Consider the following 7,114-nt stretch of genomic DNA (forward strand, 5'->3'; position numbering starts at 1 on the left):
GACATGTCAGGAGCTGAAAACCTAAACAAGCTCAAACATGGTGACGCACATGGAGCATATAACAGATGAGCTGTTGGGTGTTGAAGACGTTTCAATGCCCACGAAACGTCATAAGACCTACAGAGCGTTTGATGTTTTAACATCTGGGTCATTCACACTTTGAAAGAATAAAAGCCATAAAATCCAAGATTGTTCAAGACTAAACAAGTTCTGCTATTAGCTTTGAATGAGTTGTTTTTATTTCCTCCTTGTTCCTGAGTAGACTTCTCTCTCAGCCAACACCAAGTCCCTGAAGTGCTTTACAGTCAGATATTGTCTTTGCAGGAGAGGAGATGGCCCGATTCGCTGTAGACTCATTGGGTCCTTGATTTATTCATTTAATCAATGCTCGATAACTAATATGGGAGCTTAATTTTCTGCTTACTCATGTCCACCATCACCTGACAATTAACAGAGATGAGCCATAAGAGAACAAGTAGGTCAAGATAATCAATTCTCCTCTAAGCTGTTGGAAGGTGACTATTTTCATTATTAGTTCCCCTAAAGACGCGTTTGATCTCAATTCATTTTAAATTAAAAAGGTTTAATGTCTAAAGAAAAACATTTAAAGTGAGAATGAGTTAAGGTGGATCATGATTCTGATGATGGATCGTGATGCTGGAGGCAGCTGATCATGGATTATGATTACAACTAGATTGCTTGGATGTACAATTCTTCTACTCACTTAAACTACAATTATTGGCAATACCTTTATCATTGATTGTCAATTATTTTCCCTTCATCTCTGTCAGACCTTCTTTTGCATAAGCACTTGAAACAATGATACACCCTCTCCATTCATGTAAGACACTGTCTTTCTCATCAATGTTGTAAATATTGTTTTGTTGATGTGCTCTGCTCCTTGTGGCCTCTATTACAGTTCTGTCTGATCTGGGAGAGGGGTCCACCACATGTGACTCTCTCTGAGGTGTCTTTGATTAAAGGGTAGAGGATATCAAACCTTATTAAACCCTTTGAGGCAAATTTTGAATTGTGAATATATGCTGTACATAATATTTGATTGATTGATTGATTGATTGAAGAGCTAAAACCAATCTGCCTCTTGTGTCTCAGTCCAAAATCTAAATTAAAGCTTTTAGGCATTACCAAAACAATCCATTGAGATTCTCCAGGACTGACTGCATTAGGCCACGGCCGTATGTGAAAACATTCAACCCAGCAGCCAAAAGTGGCAGCAGAGGATAAACTAGGATTTCGATCAGAGACTCTGTGTGGAGGATTCTACAGTTTGTATAGAGCAGCACGTGGGTTTTGGGTTTAGGGGGAGATTTAGTTTATACATTTCGTGGAAGAGACTCTGCTTTTTGACGAAGCTGTGGATTCTTTCGAGAGAGCTAATCCCTCATTAATCTAAGGGAGAATCAGGGGAACACAGTAAATGAAAAAATCAAATCACTTCAGTGATTTGTGCACATGAACTGTGTATGCAGGTGTTATGACATGAGTTTGATAAGAGAGTTTACATGAGAAGTGCATTTAGTGAAATGGGTTGGAACACTAGCACTACTGAATTAATCCATCCTTATTATCCATGTTTTTGTTTTTAGTCCAAAACTGTTGAAAACACAAACTGAGTCAATAATATTAAAGATGATCACAAAAAATAAAGCCATTAAACCCTTTTAATACATGAAACTTCACATTATTTGCTTCATCAAGCCATTTTGTGTCTTTATCACCAGAGTCCAGGGACACGTGTGATATTTGAAATCTTGCAACAGACCTTGTTTTTGACTCGCACAAATTGCACATAGATTTTTTACTGTTTTTCAAATGTAGTCTTGGGAGATCATAGTCAATTTGTACAATCTGATTCAAATTACTTCCATCAGTACCCACCCCTGTACACTCACTTGTACTTTCCTGTCTATCAATGAATAAACCAATTTATACTAGACATTAGTTTCCACCTTTTTTTTTCACATTGACTTTGAATTACCTGGGGTACAGTTTCTAAAGTATTTTAACAGCAAGATGATCCTAATCTCAATGTTACCGTAAGAGTTCCGGTCATCTTATCCTTCAGATGCTTTTGGCTTTTTCAGAACTGAGGCTAATACATTTACTTACCAACAAAAAAGCCACATTTCAGCCATAATCCATTAAAAGGGAGTGAACTGCACTGGGGAAAAGTTCAATCAGAAATCCCCCAGGTTGCCACCTCTGTTTTCAAATCAGACTCTGAAGCTAAATACAAGATTAGATGTCCACATTGGACATTTCTCCCCGTGGACTTTGAAGTAGGGCGACACAGAGACCTAATTTCGGTGAGATGGAACCATATATTATGTGGGTCAGCCTCCCAGCCAGTGTTCACAGTTTGCATCCTCCCAGAAGGCATTGTGATTCCATATCTTGTGAATAAATGACTGAAATGTGTCTCGGTGTTGCTCTTGAGACCCTCTGTTGATATATATCTCACTGTCTGGTCATTGTGAGACGCTGCCTTCCCTGCGGTTTGGGATGCCACTCGTAAGCCTGTATCCCCTGATCTCACGTAGTTTACCTTGTGTCATTCACATGATTAAAGGTGAATATGCACAACATATGAGGAAATGAGCTTACGTGTCTGGGGTTGTGTGCTTCCTGTTGTTGTACTTTAACTGTGCTGTGCTCCCTAAACATAATCCCTGAGATGCTTTACGTAACACTTTATTTCACAGAGGCTTTGTCACACTCACCAAGGAGGCTATGTTTCCATCTTTGTTTTGTTTATTTCAGAGTAGGATTATGCAAAACACTTGGTGCAAATAGGTTCAGTATATTTGAAGCAACAACCTACACACACTTACAGATATCAGCTCATTATATGAGCCTTTTTTCATCAAGATCACTGAATCATTCCCTGGGAAATCAGTTACAATTTAGAAAGTCAAATAAAGCCTGGATCACGACTAGAATAAATGAGATGTGAAGACAGAATGCTGGACAGATCGACGTGAAGCACAACATGGCAGGGAAGTGTGAGTGTGTGTATGTGTTTGTGTGTGTGTGTGTGAGACAAGGTGTATTATACCGGGTGAGATGATGATGAGGTGCAGGTGTTGTGAGTAAAGTGGGTTGGGGTGAACTGAACAACAGAAGGAAGGGAAGCTGGAGACCATGACCAGACTGGAAAACTAAATAAAACAGATAGCAAGAGTTCAATCAGGACGGGTCATCTCACAAACGGACAGGCGTGAAAACATAACATATTAGACTGAGGTAATAACCCCTAACCCTAACCCTAGTCCTAACCCTAATTGCAACACTAACCCTAACACTTCACAAATTGGGTTTTCTCTTCCAAAGGTATTAGAAGCTTGGGATGGAACCAATCGATCGGGAGTGCCCGAATTAGTTGGGGTGGAGCCTACTCACAAGTCTATGACCTTTTTATCAACAACCCTAACACTAGCCCTTAACCCTAGTCCTAACCCTAACCCTAGTTGCAACCCTAACCCTAATACTTCACAAATTGGGTTTTTCCAATCCGAAGGTCATGGAAGCTCGGGGATGGGACCAATCAATCGGGAGGGCACGCATTAGTTGGGGTAGAGCCTACTCGCAAGTCTCTACGAAATTTTTCTCCATTACCCTAACCCTAACCCATAACCCTAACCCTAACACTTCACAAATTGGGTTTTTCTCTTCCAAAGGTCGTAGAAGCTCAGGGATGGAACCAATCGATCGGGAGTGCCCGCATTATTTCATCTCCTGCTTGGGTTTTCATTTGCTATACTTTGTAATATTGTCAATCCACAGAGTTCAGGTTATTCCACTGTTCGTAGCAGTCCTGGGATGTCAGTCTGGATATCAGCACCAGCAAAGTGGGTGTGAGCCAGATCCTTAAGTCACACACATGAATCAGCTCCTCGCACTCAAACTAATGAGCCACAGAAATGATGTTGACCGGTACTGACACAGTTTCCAGCCGTTGATGTTTCATCTGTCGGTGATTCACAAAATGTCCCTCTGCTGTCATTACCATCCCCTTCACTTGTGTGTGAGATATGGCTGCTGTGACACTGGGAGGTGAGAAACAGAGCAATCTCTGAAGGCCGCAGATGGTGCTGGTGTGTGTGAGTGCATCTTAAGTTCTGTCTGGCTCTTAATGAATATGCAAAGCCCTAGGAAGATAAGAGCATGATGATGAAAAATGGACAGAGAGTAGCTCAGCTTCTGTTGATATAAAAGATGGAGTCGGGTGTATTAAACATGATCACGCGTCTTTTCTTTTCTCTCTGGATCCTAGAGGGAGACGCGAGCTGGAGAAATGCATTTCACACCCAAGCAGCAGCAACACGTATTGTCGTTTATTGAGTGCGGATGTTCACCTTGATATCGACCATTGTCGACGGATTGGAAATAAAAGGAGCTCAGCAGCTTTCGTGACGGCCTCTTGAATGAAACACTTTCATGCACATTGACTTGTGTAAAGGTGAGTCACGGCTGAGTACGCCACATGAGAGAGTCACTAAGAGAGGCCGGGATTGAAGAAATCATTTCTACGAGCTTTTTTCAACATTTGGTGACCCACAGACCCAAGTAAAAAAAAAAGGTTAAAAAATGCAGTAAGTTATTTACAAAGAGTCTGGAACTGCTGCGTTGCTAAGTTACATGTTTGTGGACGAACAAAAAGTGTAAAAGCTCGAAGCTAAAACATATAGATATAGATATAGATTCAGATTCTAGTTAAAAAACAGACACACCTCTTTGTATAAATCAATATCATTTAAAAAAAAGCATCACAGACTACATCCTCCTCAATGCTCATATAAAGTTGAATCAACCCTTTTTCAATATAATATAATAATTTTACCTTTATTGAATTGGATTTATTGAAGTTATATCAGACTTGATTCGTTGTTGGTTTTCTAACTAAACTGAACTGTGTGGATGTGGGGAGCAGGATCTTCCTGTCTACCTTCACCAAGGAGGCTTTGTCTTATTCGCCCATGTGTTTTCTTATTGGTTTGTTTGTTTGTAAGCAGGATGACACAAAAACTACTCAACAGATTTCCATGGAAGAATGGGACATAGGCTGAGAAAGAATTTGATTAAATTTGGTAATGGATCCAGACAAAGGGGAGGATCCACTTTTCTACTTTGCCTCCTTCTGACATTTCCCCAATTCCCCAGGGAACTACAATGTCACTCAGGAGAGCACATAACTGCAACATGGCCCAATCGTCCCCTTAGATCCAATCAAGCTGCAGCAAATAATACAAACTCAAAGATATTAGTTCAAGATTCATAATTATTCTCTGTTATAAAAAAATAAACACAGGTCTCACAATGTTAAAGAAAGACAAGTATCAAACCACATCCTTCCACCAAGTGTCAATGTCATCCTCCAAAAAACAAAACAAACACAACCTCCTTGGTGGAGATAATAGTGGAGGAATCTTGATGAAACAAATCAGGCCTATTCAGGGAGCTGATATCTATGAGTTTGTGAATTTTAAGCGACTGCTGGGTCTTGGGGGAGATGTGTGCTCGACTGAGTGTCATTTTTCTGTAAAGCATTTCTCCAACTAATAGTACAAGTGACAGAACAAAAAAAAATATGCCCTTCCCAAGAAAGAGAGATATTCAGTTCTTGACTTTAGGCAAATCATCTCTACCAACGTGTACTTTACAGAACTTCGTGTTTATCTCTCGATAGTGAAATCCCAGTTTGTCGCTATAGTACCTCGTATGTAGGAGTGTCGTCATGGGAAGGTTCCGCTGGATTCTAATGCAACGCTGATTAAGTGAGTCATCTACGATTAGAAGTTCAAGCAGCGATAGATCCTGAGGAGGGTTTTATATCGGCAGGAAACAGAGCTTCAGAGAAACACTCCTACTCTCACTGAGCTGTGTTGGACATCGATGCTGCTGCTGCTGCTGCTGCTCACCCTGGAGGTGAATGAGCTGTATGTCGATGAATCCAGGCTGAGGGATTTTACAGTACCCTGATGGTCTGGACGGCCCAGGGTTGTTGTGGTGGAGCTATTATAATTTCATCAGTGTAGGAGCTGTGATACAAGGCCAGGCTCTGGAAACTCCAACAGCCAGGGGAGACAGGAAGTGTGAAAATTGACTTTGTTAATGGTCTGTTGGGATGAACAGATGAACAGTGTTGCCCTCTTGTTTACCTGTACTGAAATGCCTAATGATCCATGAAGTCATGCATGTGAGAGATTTCTCAAGTAGTGCAGAGATCTTTATAAGAGCATGTGTAAAGTGCTATTATCTCTGAAGAGGTGAATTTTTGTACAAATCTGGATAATGATCTTTTTTGTTTTTTATTCAAAATACAATATATATACTCGCAACATGGAGATAAACAGGCCATAAAGCCTCGTGGGGATATGAACGGTCTGAGCGTCTAATCCCACCAAGGCACAATATCTGCTATCAGAAAAAGAAAATCTAGAAAAGCACAAAGCAGCTTTGTTTTCATCTCTTAGCTGCATTATTAAAAGAAGTGCAGAGCAAACATCATTCGTTGGCAAGCTTGAGTGACAGAAGCAGGTCGCGTCTCGCTCCTGGCAGACTGACAAGAACACAGCCACAGGTGCGTACGATGACAAACGTACAGGCGCTCCCATCAACGCACATTGATTTCACCACCTCAGTCTAATCTTTAAGTGACTACACACGTCATGTTCATCGTGAGTGTTGTCAGCTCTGCCCCCCCCCCCCCCGCCCCCCCGCACACACACACACACATACACAGAGAAAACCTGCCTCTCATGTGAACAGTTCAATAACTGGAACAAGAACACAATATCTTTTGTTTGTCTTTTATTTTTGTAGGAAACAACATGAAAATCATCTGTAACTGGGACACATACAGAAGAATTACAACCAGGAAGCTCGACTATAAAAAGATCATATTAAGCTACTTGGAGTTTTTAACACACTATCTTTCTAAATCAAGTGGATTCTGAGTAAGAGAGGAGACAAACCCATTTAGTAAACAAATATTTATGAGCCCTTTAAAAATATCATTGCACAAAAACATGTGACTGATGGGTTGAAACAAGGATACTCCCTTTAGCACATTTATTAAGTTGCACCTGTTCAT

The sequence above is a fragment of the Platichthys flesus genome, chromosome 9 (genome assembly GCF_949316205.1).
Source record: "Platichthys flesus chromosome 9, fPlaFle2.1, whole genome shotgun sequence".
In the NCBI taxonomy this organism is placed as follows: Eukaryota; Metazoa; Chordata; class Actinopteri; order Pleuronectiformes; family Pleuronectidae; genus Platichthys; species Platichthys flesus.